This window comes from Oxyura jamaicensis, chromosome 14 (genome assembly GCF_011077185.1).
Source record: "Oxyura jamaicensis isolate SHBP4307 breed ruddy duck chromosome 14, BPBGC_Ojam_1.0, whole genome shotgun sequence".
Taxonomy (NCBI): domain Eukaryota; kingdom Metazoa; phylum Chordata; class Aves; order Anseriformes; family Anatidae; genus Oxyura; species Oxyura jamaicensis.
This window is the reverse complement of record NC_048906.1, coordinates 8,279,442-8,297,154: the sequence shown is the minus strand read 5'-3', so window position 1 is coordinate 8,297,154 and position 17,713 is coordinate 8,279,442. Positions and strand designations below refer to the sequence as shown.

Sequence of the window (17,713 nt, the reverse complement as noted above, 5' to 3'; positions counted from 1 at the left end):
ATGATGAAATGAGAAGAAAAACTCATTTTCAAATCAGAGTTTCTGGCTACAAAGCAATTATTCTACATGCTTATAGAAAAGGAACTCCCTACAGGCTATGATTTTTGCAGGGCTTTGGACCTCAGAGGCACTGCATGCTTCCATGGCTCTGTGCTTATAAAGAAAATATATATCAGCTAATCTCATTCTGTGACTTACAGCACATGGACCATAGCACTGCAGACACACCAAAAATACCGCACTGAGAGTGCAAATGGCTGCCTTCAACACCAACAAACTGCCTGCCTTTGGAAATGTTTGAATGGGAAGTGGTTTCGTGGTATTATTCTCCACAGATTTTCCCAAAGACATTTTGAAAATGGATGTCAAGACTCTTGACCATCAAGATCCAGGAATGTATTCAAGTTAGACTAGTTTGCATGTAGAGACCTACTGAAGTTTGTGGAGCTGTTTGTAATACTGTATGTTCTGCCTATAGATTTGTTACTAGGCTCTCTTTATAATAGCAGCCATGGTATTTGCACATTAATCCAAAGAGAGAATAGGCAAATTGCTTCATTAGTAGTCAAAGGGTTTTGTTCCTCTGCAAGGGTTAGCTCTGACTAAGCCGTGTTTTGTAGTTGAGCTCATACCTGTAAAAGGGTGAGTTTAGGTGAGAAAAACAACAACACCAAAGGATTTATGAGTGTCAAAATAACTGCCACTGTAGGGGGGAGAAAAAAATTAAGCCAGAAGCTGCTAGGAAGCAGACTGAAATCGAGTCACCAGTGTCTGGGTTGCTGGATTTCTGCTGACAAGGCAGGCATTCACTTAGGCTTGCTACAGCAGTCATGATCTGTTCTGGGTTGTTTCCACTACTGCATTTAAACCAGGATTTCTTTTTTTTTTTTTTTTTTAAATCTGCTTTAAGTCCTCTAAAGTACCCCATGTCATGGTTCCAAACCAGAAAATATGGAGGAGGACAAACCCATCCTGACAGATCTGTGTAGCTGAGACCAGAATAGCAGCAAATTAACAGATTAAAGAGGGGAAAGGTGTTGTTATCCTTGAACTATAGACTATGGGTGTCTTTTTTAGGGAGTATTTTAGGACTTGTTCTAGTTAAGGGCTCTGTTCATGGATTTCTGTGTGCATTGCCATTTCTTCATAGAGCCATGGGCTTGGTAATCCCCTTTGTCGTCATCAAGGCATGCCCTACAGTAGATTTGTGATCCCACTGAAATCAGTGGAAGGCAGCGTAACTTATTCACCTCTCTCTTGGTGAATCATTTTCCTCTGAACTCCTATAAGGCCCCCTTCTCAGTGCTACCCCACGACTGACACCTGAACTCACTGGTCAGGTTAAGTGTAGGTGCAGAAGTCTGTGTCTTCTCACCGCTTGTGTTACGTTTCCCTGCAACTAGATTCTCCCCTAGGTGAATGCTGGGGAGAGAGGTCTCAGTTTACCATGTTCAGGAGGATTTTATATTCTCAGGTAAACCCTGGATATGGTGAAAAGTTTGGAGAATAGTGAATGGACTGTACAGTAATCCTCATTTGTAGAATTTGTCTTTCATTAACTTCACCACCTGAGTGTTACCTTCACTACTGAATGTCTGAAGCCAGGTTCAGTGTAGTTCTCCGTCACCTGAACTCAGTTCCCTTTCTAGCCTACTGCTGGATTGTTTGCTTTTCCCCCAGTAAACAGTATAAACAGCACCGAGTAATAGTTAGTATGCATAGGCATGCAGATTGCTGCCTTTGCTGCTCTGGTGTAAGATGGGTAAGTGGGCTGTGTTTACACTCTTGCTCTCGCTGGGTTTTGGATGGCTGTGAAACTGCAGCACACGGGGAGCATCACTCCAGTGCTCAAAGCTGTCCTCTGGGAGGCCATGTGATATCGCAGCTATTTCCTGGCTCTTCAGCGGGGACTATGTAGTGCTCTGTATTTTGGACCCAAAGGACTGCCTCAGTGAGTATTCTGTGAGTATGAATGAGATTCCAATCTACAAAGTGAGTTTGAATATGTACCAAAGGAGTCGGTCTCTCCTGAGAAAAGCCCTAGTGATGAGCAGAGGGGGGAATTAACTTCACCATCAGCCTCCTCCTGGGTAGGAGCATTTTGTACAGCTCTTCTCTGACACCAGTCTAGTATATATGACATGCACGAGGAGGCTGTGCCTCTGAGATCAGAGAGTCTTTAACTCTGGGATTCCTCATCAAGGGCAGAATAAATAAAGATCAATACTAAGATGTGAAGTACAAGATTTGGCAGCCGTGATGAATACCACAAACGCTCACTAACATGGAAATGAAACCCAGTGAAACAGGGAGCAGTATATACCATCAAATAAATGAAAGGCAGTGCATTTCAACAGAGTGTTGATCTGATCTCTGATTGTATTTATTTTGCCAAATCATGTTTCAAGAACACAAACAAAGCAAAGACAGAATAGCTGAGGAATTTTCAAATGGAATAAGGAGCCCTGCAGATGTGGCTTGTAATTGCTATTATGTATTCAGCTTGAGTTTCTCTGCATTGAGACATATGTATAAAGATCTGAAAGGGCTGAAATAACATCTGGGTGCTGTTTTGACGGCCTAATGGGTTGGTAAATAATGTTTTTGAAAGTGAGGAATGATGCTCTGCATATCTTTTTTCTGTGATTCCACTCTCACAGTAGTTTCCAAAGAGCGCTAAAACAAAGATACCTGATTAATGATCCATCCAGGCTCTTGTAGCAGATTTGCAGTGGGGTTCTCAAGGGTAGAATTCATTAGTAAGTAATATTTGTTCTATACAGTTCCTAAACTAAAGTCTCATTGACCTGGTGGAATCATAAATCCTGAGCAGGAATGCTGCCACACTTCAAAGAGATTTTGTAGCCTTGATGATGCTTTGCTAGCTACAAGGCAGATTTTCAAAGCTAGAAAAACCTGAGAAGCAAATAAGTGGAAGCATTCACTTCATGTAAAACTAATGAGAAGATGACAAGATCATCCATCATTAGCCCGGTGTGTGGAAATACACAGTGGGAATTCCAATGTGTACCTATCCTGACTTCCATGGCCAGTGCTCAAGTGGTATAAGCCAGTAATTTCGGTATAAACCTGCATTTTCAGCTGGAGTTGTACCAGTTTACAGCAGATGGGAGCTGGGTCCTATACTTCAGCAGACTGTAAAGGTCAGATCTTACATGTAGAAATATAAAATATGGAGCACTACTGTGATGCACTGAGTGATCTTCAGCCCTTAATCTACTTAATCAAACAGAAATAATAGAAATTTTGGCTAATTCTAACACCTTCACTGTTCCTTTCTTGGGGAAAGTGTTGACTTTCTCGGAGATCACTGTACTAATGAATTTTTACCAATATGACAAAAGGGGAGAACAAATGACTGTGAGTTTGTTATTTGCATATGTTTTCCTATCATACAACATGAAGTTAATCCCAGCTATTCCTATAAAGGTATGTTCTCGTCTCCAAATACTTCACTGCATCACTTTATTAGCATTCTGCTGAGACACATTTCCTATGTAATCCAGGCCTGCTTTATAGTTACTGACAGTGAAAGGGCTTTTTTTTTAAAAAAAAACTAGATACAAGAACCATAATCTATTTAGAAAGCAGTGAGTTAAATTGAGTCTTGAACAAAGGAAACTCCACAGGCTCCAGTTAATTTCATTCCATATATATTTTCTTCTATTCATTATACCACTGCAATACAAAAGGTAGTGTTCCTTTCTCTTAGCAATAAGATAGACCTTGACTCTGATATAATTCTTTCCTGCACTATCTCAAACTTCTACTGAGAGCCAAGCATCACAGTTGAGATCCTCCAAATGGACCTTTGAAGAGTTTTTTTTCACACTCAATTTTTATTTATGCTCCTCAAAGATTCTGACAGCATGGCAAAGGGAAGGGCAGCTCTTTCAGGTACTGCAAAGTGTGGGCATAGCCAGTGCAGTGAACGTGAAACCTCTTTGGTCTATGGAGAGAGTTGTGCCTGTAGTATTCAGAGGGAGCTTTGGCCTCATACAAGGCAAATGAATCTACAAAAGTCTTCCTAACTGATAGAGCTGTGAATGAGCTTTTAAAGGGACAGGGGGCAGAGAGGTGGTGGAAACCTTCCCAGAAGGAAGGAATGGGCTGCTTTTGAACCAGAGAATGCCACATGGCACACTTTTACCAATTCATATATATCCTATCCTAGAGGTGGTATCGAAATATTTCTAAACATGGGTATTGAGGCTGCATATTCTGATTCAAATGCAGAAGCAGATACAATCAGTGGAAACTCGAGGCATACATCATTAGGGAGCCAATCAGGTAGATTTTATGCAAACACAATTAGGGCTTACATGACTCAGTAGCTGGTGCTCTTGCTATCTCCTTCCCGCATTTATTCAGAACCCACTTTTAGTGCAGCTGAGCATATACCGGATACTGAGGCATGCAAACACTGACTTTGTTTGTATAAAGTGACTTTTTGGCAAATTAGCTTCATAAGCTCTGATTATGCATTGGTAGTGTTGATATATACAGTCAGACTAAACCTGAAATACAGAAACAGACAATGCATTTTGAATTAAAAGATTGCTGAGAGAGATGACATTGTTATGGGTGAGCATTGGGATGTTTCATTAAGCCTTAGATCTTGCTGAAGTTATAACACACTGATGTAACCCTCTGAAACTGCTAGTAACGAATGATTTCTAGTATCAGTTTCAGGACTACAGCCTGTTAGTGAAAGAGGAACTTATTTGGCATGTATCCTTCCAGCAGTTAAGAGCTGAGACTTTTTGAAAAGGCAAGTGGAAAGTTTTTTCCGAGTTGTGACTTTAAGTGTTGGTAAGTGACTCTAGGTTTGAGAGCAGGCTGAGGCTTGAGCTATATTGCAGTGAAAGCACCTTATAGAGGCTAACAAAGCTCTGGGGTATAGCTAGATGTCCATTCCCTCCTTTGAGATATCTGTGTAATAACTGTAGCAGTACTGGATATCCAGGAGCATTTTGGAGCAAGGATCATAGCAGTCTCAGCAAGGTTTCTCTGGGTTAACACAACCCTTGCTGAATTATAAAAATGTGCTTTAAACTGAAGATATTACAGGAGGAGTCAACAGATCAGGACGCAGGATCTGCATGTTCTTGTGAAGTATCTTGCAAACTGTTTCACAGGGAGTGGGTGACACTGCCTGAAGCCTGGTGTAACCTCTCATTGGGCTGGTAACAAAGGTGCTTTTGCTGCTCTGAGCACAGTAGTTTTAAACCCTCAAGTGGGAACTTTCAGTGAGGGATGATGTAAATATACTGCACTAGATATAAACTAGGTTTTAAGACTATAAAATATTCTAACCTTATTTAACTTATGTTTTGAAATATGTTTTTCCCTGTATGGGAAGACTCTTAAATTGTGTGTATCTAGTGAGCATGCATTGAAACTCAGTTAACTTTTGCATTTATTTTTTTCCAGAGTTTCATTGGTATAGTATGATATTATATATACATAAAGTGTGCTTGGGCTTAGTGTTTCTCCATTTCCAAGCTCAGTTTTATGTTCCAATAGCAGGGAAACTGCGTCAAATGTATTTATAACCCATACAATGAGAGTCTTAAAATTGTAATGATTCAAGAAGCTAAGTGACATAATAGGCGATGAATGAATGAATGCAGCTAGAATGGTTAAACATCGCTACAGCACTAGGTATTCATAGAGAGACACGGGGATCATGTGTGAGGTAAAGCATTCATTTTTGCTGGCATTTAGATGGCAAGACTGAGAAGCAATGATAAGATCACAAAAAGAACTTTTTACAGTTTGTTTCTCTAACCCTAGTTTAAGGTCAAAGAGATCTTGGCTTCTTGGCAGTGATGATGGCTGGTGAGACCGGGTGAAATATCTTTCTAACACTGCTAAAATTAGTGCTAGCAATAACAGGTAAGGTGTGCAGTGAAGGGAGAGGTGAGCAGTACACACTGGGTAGTTCCAAACAGGGCATGAGGATGTGTCCTGGGCAGCAGCAGCTGTGTCCCTTGAGATGGTCATAGTATCAAGACTACAGCAGCGTTTACTGCAAACCGCATACTTTGCAAATGGAGACAGTAAGCTGGAGCACTTCGGTCACGTGTAAAGTCATGATGAGCTGCCAGTGTGTCCAGCCTAGGACAGCTGGCATGATTCTCAGTTGCATCAATTAAAATATTTTTGGTGATGATGGGAAGAAGTTGTACTGTACTGTACAATCTTGTACTGTAGTATAAGATATTGGCAAGGTATTGTTAGGAATAATCAAAAATACAGTAAAAGCTACAAACAAGATCAAGCTTAAAAACATAAACATTTTAAATAAACCAAGGAAGTGTCAAGCCTGTTGGACTCGTACATCAAAGACAAGGTCGGTTTGTAGCCAGTGGGGCTCTGTCCAAACCATACTTCTCATTTATTATAAAACATTTCTCAGATTCAGTGAATTAGCCTCTAATTAGAGGTCACCCTTTTATAAACTAAACATACTTAGGAGAAAAAAAATGGCAACTTACACCAAGTCATCTTGAAAAGACAAACTTGGGGGAAAAAATAAATGTTTTCCTATGTGCAGGAAATATTACAACAATTTATCTTTTCATGTCATGGTGAACCTCTCAGAAGGATGTAAAGCAAGGAAAAATAATGGAGATGCCAGATATAAAGTTTAGAATTGTAGCACTTCATTTATTAGATGACAGAAATCAAAATGTTCCAAAATGTCTATTTTGTCTGGAGGCAAATGACTTAAAACAATCTCTGTAATGGTTTATTGCACTGGTAAACACTTTGGGAAGCTTTGTATGGAGAGTTTTATAAGGAAATTAGTTAAATTAAATTTTGCATAAAGAACTCATCATTTAATGACTCTCTGGAGAGCCGACACACTGGGGAATTTTAATAAATATGAAAAATAGATTTTAAAAATTCTGTTTAGCACTCAGGGCCTGATTATTACCTTGCTGCCAAGAAAAAGCTGTGAAAATGGGAGACGTGCCTTTTCAAGAAAACAGAATAGGCTGTAGAATCCACTTTTGCTAGGCATATATTACCAGGGAGTAACAAAGGATGACTGCGCCTGTACAGCACTTCCACAGATCTCTTAGTGTTTATGTAAGACATCTGCATGCACTGTTTATGCCTGTCAGTTTAGGATTGTTTATAACCACTTGTCTGCATCTTTAAGAGCACAAAGCTGCATTGTCAAATTATGCATTTGCATGCATGTGGAAATTTGTTTGTATGGGAAATCCCCAGTTTTGCATGTCTGTATGCCAATGCACATGGGTGTGAGTAGCAGGTATTTTAAGTAAAATTTTTAGACCCTCCATCTATCAGATCAAAATGAAGCCATGTGACCACAAGATCTTACATCCCAAACAACACAAGCTGTAGAACCTCATTTACTAGGCAGAGAAATATTTTTCTGGGCTGCTTAAGAGAGCTCAGTTTGCATGCAACCGAGAGCATATTGTGTGTTCCTGCTGGTACGGCTGCATGGGCATAGGTCGGGCCGAAGGACCTAACCTGCGACACGTCCCCATTCCTTTGGGCACCAGGACTATTAATGGCCTCGAGTCAAGAAAATACTAGAGCCAGATTCTGGTTCTCAGGCCTGATAATTAACTGGAACAGATGCAGTGAAAATAGTATTAAAAAATCATTTGAAATAAAGAGCTATAAAAGAAAACTATTTACATGCAATTGCATGAACGTTTACAGTAAAAAGATGAGGAGAAAGGAGAAGCCAACCAATACTATTGGAATGGTATAATACCCAATTACTGCACTTCAGGGCAATGGCATCATGCACATTATTTAAACAGAGTAAAGGCATGAGCCATTCAGAGCTGTAATGGCAGCCTCCAAGTTTCAAACATATTGAGCCCTATCTTCCGCAAGTGTAAATCAGCCTTGCTGTAGTGTTGTCAATGGGGCTGCACTCATTTGTGGCTGCCAAGGATCTGTCTCATTAGGTTCATCTGACACGCCGTGCTGGAAACCCGTGCCTTTTGCAAGCTCTACAGTTTTTGCTGCCAAAAACTTTTCAACCTTGAGAGAGAGAAAGAAATGTGTGACAAAACAATTGCACTTTGGGATAAAGCTTCTCCTAAAAATCTGTTTTTCTCTGTCTGGTTGCCAAACGCTTCCTCTCATGTAAGCAATTGAAAAGTCCCATTTGAACAACTTCTCATGAATAGCATAACTGTTGCAAAGAACGTATAGCCTGAGAGCCCATCTTAAGTATTTAAAACAATCTTTTTTCAGGCCCAAGGGAATAGCTGCCGACCTCTCACAAACAAGTCCTGGCCAAATGTGAGGTTGCCAATAAGCCTGGCAGCCACTTGAAAAATGAACTTTTCTCCTTTCTCTTCCTGCAAACATCCTCCACACCTGAACTCCCAGACAAGCTACAAGGCTGGTCACCTGCTTGTTCCATTTCTGTGGCAGTCACTAGGCACTCATAAGAACACGGAGTTTCTTTGGGTCACTAACAGAGTTTTATAAGTAACGAAGTGATATGATTCATACTGGAACAGAAACGTGCCTGAGAGGTACTGCTATCTTCATTTAATGATCAAGATTTGAAATTGTCAGGCCAAGATCTGGCAGGAACCATGGGGTAAAGTTCAGAGTAACACCGTGTCTTTGGCTCCCCAGGAAACCATGTTCTTTTCTTACCTCCAGCCTAACTCAGCCAGCCATCATGACGATGAAATAATCAGAGGGAAAGCAGGAGGACAGCTTGCTTGAGCAAGGAGCTCTGCTAGAAACTTGCTAGAGTCACTGAAAAACAAGAAGGGAAATGCAAGATAGGATCAGGTGTTAGATAGGTCCAGGAGTAACAAATATGCTATTGAAGAGTAATGTCTCATGCACCTTGGAAGGAAAAGGTAAATAAAAACATATTATCCCAAGGGTGGCATCTCATTTAGTAAAAGAAAAAAGTCAGTTGGTGCTCCTCTGTGCTCCTGGGACAAGCCTGGGGAGATGTCCCCCAGGGGCAGCGGTGTGGGTGCAGCAGAGCCTGAGGCTCATCGCGAGGAGAACAGGCATCAGTAGGACTCAGTGCTCTGGAAAAAAGTGTCTGTGGAAATATAACATACTGTTCAAAATTTAGAATGGAAGATAGTTGATATTTTACCTTGCCTCTTATAACTGTAGTAAAAAGTACATTTCAGCTATTTTAATCATCTGCTATACAGGATTTTATGCACTAAAGGCTCTGTTATTGTAACATTTATATAGCTGGAGAAGTCCTAATTTATCCCTATTGATTTTAACTTACTTTTACACGTGGGCAGGCAGCTTCAAATATCAGTATTTTTACATCTTGACAGATCTGCCGCAAATGGATTGTTTTAGCTATCAATCCTTTACTTTTGAGTAGCAACAAAACATGATGCAGAAAGGAAAGGCACTCAGCATAAAACCTTCCCCACCTTACTTGAGATCGCTTCCAGTAAGCCTCACTGAACATACGTGGTATGTGCCTCTGGGTTTGTCTTTAAGGCCTCACTCAAAACAATGGCGTTGTGGGACATCTTGTATGTCAAATGGGGTAATTTAACAATAACTCTAGGGAGAAACTTTCTAAGTGTATTAAATTTAAAAAGTATATATGACCGCTGGCATCCTTGTGTTACAGGCAGAGTAAAAAAGGACTGGCAAGGTGCTGTGGAGGCCACATAGCAGGTCAGTGAATTTTCTCCAAGTGCATGCGCAGCTTCTGCCTCCGGCAGCATTTACTGGAGCACATCCAACAGGGAATGAAACTGGCTGCCTGCACAGGACCAAAATTCCTCCCAGGGTAAGTCCCCCAGACTGTGCTCTTGCACAGGACACTTGCAGACAGTCTCTGCAAGTTCTGCTTCATTGCTTCCCTGAAAGCTGTGGGATTTTGCCATTGACTTCAGCTGCTACAATGACAGCTCCAAAATGTTTTTAAATTATGTATATATATATTTAAATAGTCTGCTTTCACAAAAACTTCCTTTAGGCAACATTAACTTAACTTTTGTGACCAGCACTTAGCAGGTCATCTTGGGTCCCACTGACATAGGCAGGGATTAAGCAGGTCTTAATTTTAATAACGAGAAGCTGTCAGACAATTTCTCATGCTGTTTATTCACGAATGTAAATTATTTTAACAGCCATTTCAGGCTCTGAAGGACACCTGTTGTTGTTTAATTTCTTCCAGTAAATGCATTTATTATGATTATGCAGCGCTCAGAGGCAGGAGCACCTCCCTGCCCTTTGCAGGCAGCCCAGGAGGACAGGACCTCAGCTAAATGCAGTTGTATCTGCCCAGGAGGCACGTGTCTCAGGGTGCTATGTGCCTGTCCTCCCAGGACAGGTTCTCTGGCCACTTTAGCGAGAAGTAGCTGTGATCACTGACTTCAGATGAAAATTGGTCTTTAGCTTACAGCGATCCTCAGATGATTTCCACTGAGCCTGCTCCTGCATCCTACCCAAGTGAGGCCAAGGTTGGGGAAGCTCTTGCTGCAGTCATGAAGGTGCTTTCAACTGGCCCTGTTCCCCTCTGCCTTGCAATATGTCCTGGCTGAGCCCAGCTGAGCAGGGGCAACTTCTGTTCAAAGCAAGGGAGAGGGTGTCCCCCTGGATGGGGGAGCAGGAAACTGTTCTCTTAATGAAGAGTTAATATCAGGTAAACTTCCCTGTGAAATCTGCCCTGCCTTTTTCCCTGCTGGCTGGGTTGTTGCAGGGTGCATGCCAGGACCGCACAAAGGGAGAAGCTGTCTTTCAAGCAGAATGAATGCTGATGGCACATAATGCTTATTGCTACATTCATGCTGTGTCTGATAGCATCACACTAGATAGTTGTGCTTACTTCTCCATTATTCCTTGTCCTTAACCAGCAGGAAGAGGAGTGTTCAAGAACGAAATACAGAGTAGCGGAAAGTAAGGTACAGGCTTGTTACAAGTGAATCAAGGGCATAAAATGAGGTCTGGAGCCTTGCAAAATGAGGCTCTGAAATACACATTGCTATTATTTAATGATGGTATTAATCCAGCCAGCCAGTTCATTGCTTCCTGCTCTTACCCTACTGTGCAAGCCATCATCCATCTATTGCGCTGAGGCAGTTGCTTTCGAAAAGTTTCTCCATCTGACAGAGAAAACAAGAAAAACAGCTGGAGACTGCTCTGTTGTTTCTAAACGCCAAGATGTTCAGGGTCTTGCTTTGTAACTGCGGAGGATGAGGTCCTGGCGCCCTTCTTCCCGGTGTTGCTGGAGATAGCACTGGTTCCAAAGTCCCTGGGCTGCTAAAACACGTTTTGACTTCTGAGATGCTCTCTGTGGTAGCTACGGTATCTTTTCTAATAAAGATCCCAATTTCTTTTGAGATTACAGAACAATGCCTGGATTTCTTGTTTGAGAGGGGTGCCCAGGGTGCCCCAGCCCATATTTCAGTGCGGCAGTCACAGAGGTCTTGCTTTGACAAGCAGGAATGGGGAGAGCTTTCCCAGTTTCTAGTGCACCCATTTCTGCAAGTCCATTTAGAGGCTAGGGACACCCACAGGCACGAGGTATGTGTGAAAATCCTGCTTCTGGATTTTTTCATCCGGGCCATAAAAACATTTCTGTGTTGCCAAATGTTGTGCTTTGTTGTTGCTCTTTGTCATTTCTCCTTATCAGTAGCTGACATGCACTAGGTATCAACTGCCTTGCTGATTTAGGGGATGGAGATCATTTAACTAATGGTATAGTATTACCCTCTTGGTAGTTACTAATATTAGCTATATATAAAATGATAACAAGACAGTGATTGGACTGCTTTAGTGTGAACTATTTCTACATGGAAAACTACCACAGATTTTGCTTGTATCCTATCTCATTGCTATTTTGTAGGATTTCCTGGACCCTCTTGAAGTCTGTGAGCAGTCCTACAGTTTCACTTCAAGCTGTGAAGTGCCACGCTGCTGAGACCATGCTATACATCAAATGAAAAATCCAAACTGATCAGGGCACGAGCAATTCAGTGCTGAGCTATGACATCAGGAGTTAAAATCTATAGGCAGCTTTTCTAGAGGTAAGAGAAAAACTTAACAGCACTTTTGGGTTTATTTCTCACTCCAAGAACAGGATTCCACTCACATTCATGCCCTTTTTGTTTTTAGATGCAAGATTGAATCAAGCCAAAGAGATCTTGTTTTGCTGAGATGTTAAGCATTTTTTTTTTATTAAATAAAAGGACTTAGCTAAGTAATTCTGCCCATTTAATTGGAAAATACTCTGTACTGCTCTTGCTGACCCCTCTGAACAAGGCAACATTATCAACAGCATGCAGAAAAGTCCCTGACAGAAAGCACACATTCAGAGTATCTTTAATACAGTACAAATAAGGGGGTGGGACTGAACTTTGGGGTGCTCTTGCAGTCATGCCATCTATTCCTCTGAAAGTGCATGCCCTTCCGCCTGCTTCCAGGGAAACACCAAATTGCATTATCAACTGCTCTGAATGCACATAGCTGGTGCAGAGATTAGAGCAACTGACAGCATCAACTGTTTGTTCTGCATTCAAGAATATAATTCTCCACAGATGTCCCTTATCTACAATATTGTATATTTTGGTCAGTACATTCAAATAATGCCACAGAAGTAAAATACCTGGGGTTGAATCCAGACTGGGAAGCACTTGGCACAGACTGAATCACAACAGAGCTATGAAAAGACCTTTTTCATTTTAATTCTGGACAGTAAAACCAGAAAGAATACAATGAGTGTGATGTAAAATACACCAGTTTCTCTACAGTGGTTTGAAACTTACTGTATGCTCTTTTGGTTTGCATGCTAACTCTCACTAGGACCAAAAGCTGTTTTCATTTCCATTTGAGTCAAATGACTGTCAGTACCTGCAGCCAGCTGGGGAGAGAGGGCAGCCACCCAGATGCGTGGCGTGTGGGCATTTGTTCCCCCTGCCCTCTTTGCCCTCACTGCCCCTGCAGTGCTCCAGCCAGGCACCAACATCCTCATTGCTTTAAACAGGGTTGTAATCCTGATGCACATTTATTCCCATGGGAGAAGGCCTTCCCTTTTTTTCTTTTTGTCAAAATACTGACTGCTGCATTTAGACTAACATCTTTCACAAAAAGAGTTTTAATTCCAGAATGCAGAAAACACCTTGAATGTTGGTAGCTTTGCTTTTTGTTATGAGTGTCATCCTTGGCTGTTAATATTATAGGCCATTGCTCTTCTCTCTCCTCTGGGGTATGAGGCATCACTTTTGTTATAAATAGGAAACATGCAGTCATTTTCTATGCATAGGGGAAGCACTTTGTTCTCAGAGAAAGGTGAATTATGTAGTCCAAACAGGTGACACATAGTAGATGTTGTTGCTTTCCATAACCTGAGATGTAACCCAGCTGTGCCCTTTGCTTTTGCAGATGTCAGCCCTACCATCTGCTGCTGAAAAAAAAATAAAAAGGCAACAAAAACATGCATCGCTGTGGAAACCCTGAGCAGTTCTGTGGTCTTTTCTGCACTCTGGTCAGGCTGGGCATTTTTAAATAGCGTGACCTTTATTGATTCCTACAAAAATGAACTGCGCAAGATGGAAAACTTGAAACGCATACTGTCAGAGTTTCCTTTTAGGACAAATAATACAATTATATTGCAGGAGTGTTAAAACTAGAAGATACAAAATCAGTTTGTTTCCTCTGAAAACATTTGGGAAGGCCTCAGAGGAAAAGAATGGGTGACAACAGAAAACAGAGATCTGATCAGAAAGATAGTGGAAGGATGGGAAAAATACTTGTTCCATTGAAGTCAGGGGTACTTTTGGCATTGCTTCAATAGAATGAGTTTTTCATCAACTCGAATATCTAATACATGACAATTTTACATCCTTCTGCCTAAGGAGAGTGCTGCGGCCTGAAATTGTTCTCACTGCTATAGGCGTGAGCTGGCTCCTGCTCACTAGCTCCTGGCAGGTGCTGGCTGGGAAGTGGTGTCAACAGCCCAGGAAAGGGAAACCCGCAGAGCCATGCAAGCCTTACTGCCTTGCATTCCTCCCATTGCTCCGAATGTCACTGTCCCATTGCTTTTTTAACAGCAAGAAGATAGGCCAGACAAAAGTAGCTCTTTTGCAGCGTCTACCTCGTTCCATATCTGCTCCTTGTCCCAGCTGGATAGCCTCAGGTTTTCGGCTGCAGTCTGCTGCTCGTCTCCAGTGAGAGACGAACCTGAGTAAGTAAAACATTGAAGCAGTTGCTTTGTAGTATAAAGCACGTGTCCATGGGTTTGTTTCCTCTTCTTTGTTTGACTAATTCTAGGTGGCTCTAGAAGGAACACTAGTATCATGGAACAGCGGGTAACCAAAGAGTTGCAGTGTGCAGGAGAGCGCAGTGAGTGCTTTCAGCTCCACAGACTTGTGCCGTTCTTGGCCACTGCCAGCATGACAGTGCTCAAAACAAGTGTGCAAGTACTGAAATGAAATCACTCAAACAATTTTGAGAAATGTGATTGCTTTTCCTGAGTTTAAGATTTTCTCTATCTACGTTATTCTTTGGCTAAGGGCAACAAACTGTTTCTGCTCTTGCATAGCTTTTAGGTGCAAACCCCATTTGGATAAATACAAAAAGCCTAGTCTTAACAGACTAGCTTTTCTAAGTCAAAGGAGATGGAAGACAGATTTAAGGAGTACTGTGCGGCTTTGTGTCACTGTGAAACATCAGGTATTCTTCAAACAGCTACCAACAATGTTCTCCAGACTTCTTGAAAAAAAAAGGAAAAATGGGAAGATCTGAATAAAAATGGGAAAATAAGGGCTTGTACTATGAGGCTGTTAGTCTGGCTGGTCTGAGAGGGGCTGTCTAGCAAAGGGGCTGGTTGCCATGTTATTCATCAACTTTGCTTGCAGCCTGAACAATCCTTATGGCTGCCAAAAAATCAGGACAATTTCCTCCATCTGTTTAGGTGAAGGCTGTTCAGGCAAGTTATGACACTTAAATTTGTGAGAGATATTTCTGAGACTGTTTCTGGGAGATGATATACCATAATAGCAGGTGAAACTGCAGACTCCTCCAGAAAAGAACATTTGATGTCTAACACAGACAGATGCTGATGTAAATGTTTATGAAGAGTTTAAGTATGTGGCATTGCCTGTATGGCGATGCAGAAATTATACTGTTAGTGAAAGATTTGTTATGAAATAAAAATCAGTGGATGAGGAATGGATGAGAATGGTGCCAAAGCAGGACCACTGCCATGACAAATGTAGTGCCAAGCAAGTGCAGCAAGAAGAAAATCTATTAATTACATATATTCACTGTTAGAGGCATATCTCGAATCTGTCATTTTAAGATGCTATTAAAATTAATGCTGTCCTGAGAGGTAACTCTTGGAACTATGTATAAAAGTACCCAATTAATTTAAAAAAAAAAAAATCCAATGAGATACCAGATTTGAGAGAGAAGCCGTGAGCAGCTAAGCATACAACCAGGCACTCATAAAATGGACTCTCCTTGGAGAAGAACACTTTGTCTCTCATTTCTGAGAGCTGCCTTGCAGCTGGAACTGAACTGGGGCAGGAACTACAGGATCACATTTGCAAATCTTCTGCAATTTTGAAAGGTATTCTTTTACTTATTAAAAGGGCATTTTACCGAATAGATTCATAGCACACACCAGTGGGTTTAATTAAGTGAAATAAATTTCTCCCCCCTATTGAAACACTCTTTCATTTATAGACGCAGACCATGGAGTCAGTGGTCACTAGTTTCCACATCCATGATTTAATCTGTCAGTGAAAATGGGGGAATCCCTGAGATACTCAGCTCTGGCAAATGAACTACAAACATTTTTCAGCTCTCTTCTTCCCATTCTAGTCCACTGCAGGACCCAAAAACATATTTATGACCTGGCTGCCTGTGGTAGGATCTGTAAAATAATCAGAACAACCAAACTTGTGGCTCCACTCCTTCCCCTGGCACTTAGGAGTTTTGAGTGGGTTAATGGTGGGGAGGGAATGGACCAAGCATTTCTGCAACACAAACGGAGCTTCTGATGTCCCTGCACTTCAGTGCTCTGGACATGCTTTTATCCTCCTGGGTGTCAGAGCTTGTGAGATGTGTGTTATTTTATGTCTGTAACCACCACAGCAAAGCCTGCATGTATAATCTTTACTGTGGCAGTACCCAAAGTCAGTAAGTGAAATCACAGACTTGTATCGATTTTATGTACTGCTGATAATGAATTTGGGAATCCTCTGGGATTAGGTAAATGTGCTGACATAGAGCTATGGGGTAGGCTCCTATATTTCTTTTTCACAGCAGGTAGCCACTATTGACATACACATTTTTGTTACAATGATGAATTAAAATTCAGTATGTGTGTCTCGTCTTATTTAAAACAACGGGGGGAGGAATGGGGAGGGGTATGGGATTGGCCTGCTAATCCTAATAAAAGGAAACCCATTCAAACAAGTAATTTTATAAACTACTGAGCACTTGTGCTGAATGAGGAGCGAAGTCTCTTGCTATTAGCTCTGGCAAAAGCAGAGCTGCTTTGATTATTAAAGCCACCATGAGGGAATACCTAGCAGCAGATGCTGCCAGTGAACCACGTAGACTGGTCAGGAAATCCTTTTGATATGTAAGTGCAAGGAAACATTTCATTTAATAGATAGAAGTGAATCTAATTCCCACTACATTCAAAGCAAAACTATCATACACAACAACAACAACAAAGGCTACTATTCGTGTTCTATTATTTATTTATGTATTTGTTAATTATCCTTTTCTATGCCAGGAGGTATACACTGCATGGCAGGGACACACCATCTCACCATCCAGCACTGTCAAATGCTTAGAATGCGTGCAGCAAGATGCATGTATTGGCCACTACCAGCAAGATGGATAAAAAAGGAAGGGGATGTGCACCTGGAAACCTGGAGGTAGATCCCTTCATGTCAGACCCTGCCTCAAGCAGCCACGGTTCCAGCCCCGTCTCTGTGAGTACAGGGGGACACAGAACAGGAACCCCATGTGAACAGTTACAGAATGTATCAGAAACACTTGAGAACTGACTTTAATAGTTAAAATTTAATTTTGTATTTCAGTGATTTATATATTAATATGTCCTGATTCTTGATTATGGAAGGCAGTGCTTGTAACATTTGCAAAGCTCACACAATCCTCAGAATTCACTTAGATAGTGATTTTGAAGGCATGTGGTGCTAATCAATGTGTTAATGATTTCTTCCATGCTGTAATCCATCATTTTATCACAGCACACAGTTTAGCAATTTGCTTATGCTAATTATTACAACAGCCAGACCAATTCTGAGCACAGCTCTAGGCTATGTTTGCTGTTTATTTACATTTCTTCCATTTACCATGGGGAAGGCCCAGAATCCTACAAACACCAAGAAAAAATTACTTAGATAGCAAAGATATGTATCTTGCAATTAGCAAGTTCCTCTTGGTGCTCACTGCAAAGGTGGCATACAGAGAAAGCTGCTCTCATCTCCAGCACCCACTGCACTCCTGGGCGAGGATATGAAAATGAGACAGGCAGGAATTTGAGGTAAAAGGGGCTTCTTGCACTGATGCTTGTACCGCAGTAAATGCGTTCAGTGGTCAAGACTGTTAATCACAAGAGCAAAGCAGTGAGTCAGCAGTTTTGCAGATAGAGCACTAGGTGGGCATCAAATTAAGGCTTTACCTTCTAGCTTTTGTTGCAGTG

At 41.4% G+C, this 17,713-nt stretch overlaps 1 protein-coding gene across 1 annotated transcript in view; it reads left to right on the top strand.

Annotated features, from left to right (window-relative positions):
* The window catches only part of IQCK (IQ motif containing K), a 183,673-nt gene extending 166,818 nt beyond the window's left edge, over nucleotides 1–16,855 (top strand). The window contains exons 11-14 of the transcript XR_004754539.1: nucleotides 11,879–12,059; nucleotides 14,082–14,215; nucleotides 14,580–15,601; nucleotides 16,778–16,855. The gene's annotated coding sequence lies outside the window, so the exon portion shown is untranslated. The remainder of the gene's footprint in view (nucleotides 1–11,878; nucleotides 12,060–14,081; nucleotides 14,216–14,579; nucleotides 15,602–16,777) is intronic.
* The last annotated feature ends 858 nt before the right edge of the window (nucleotides 16,856–17,713 follow it).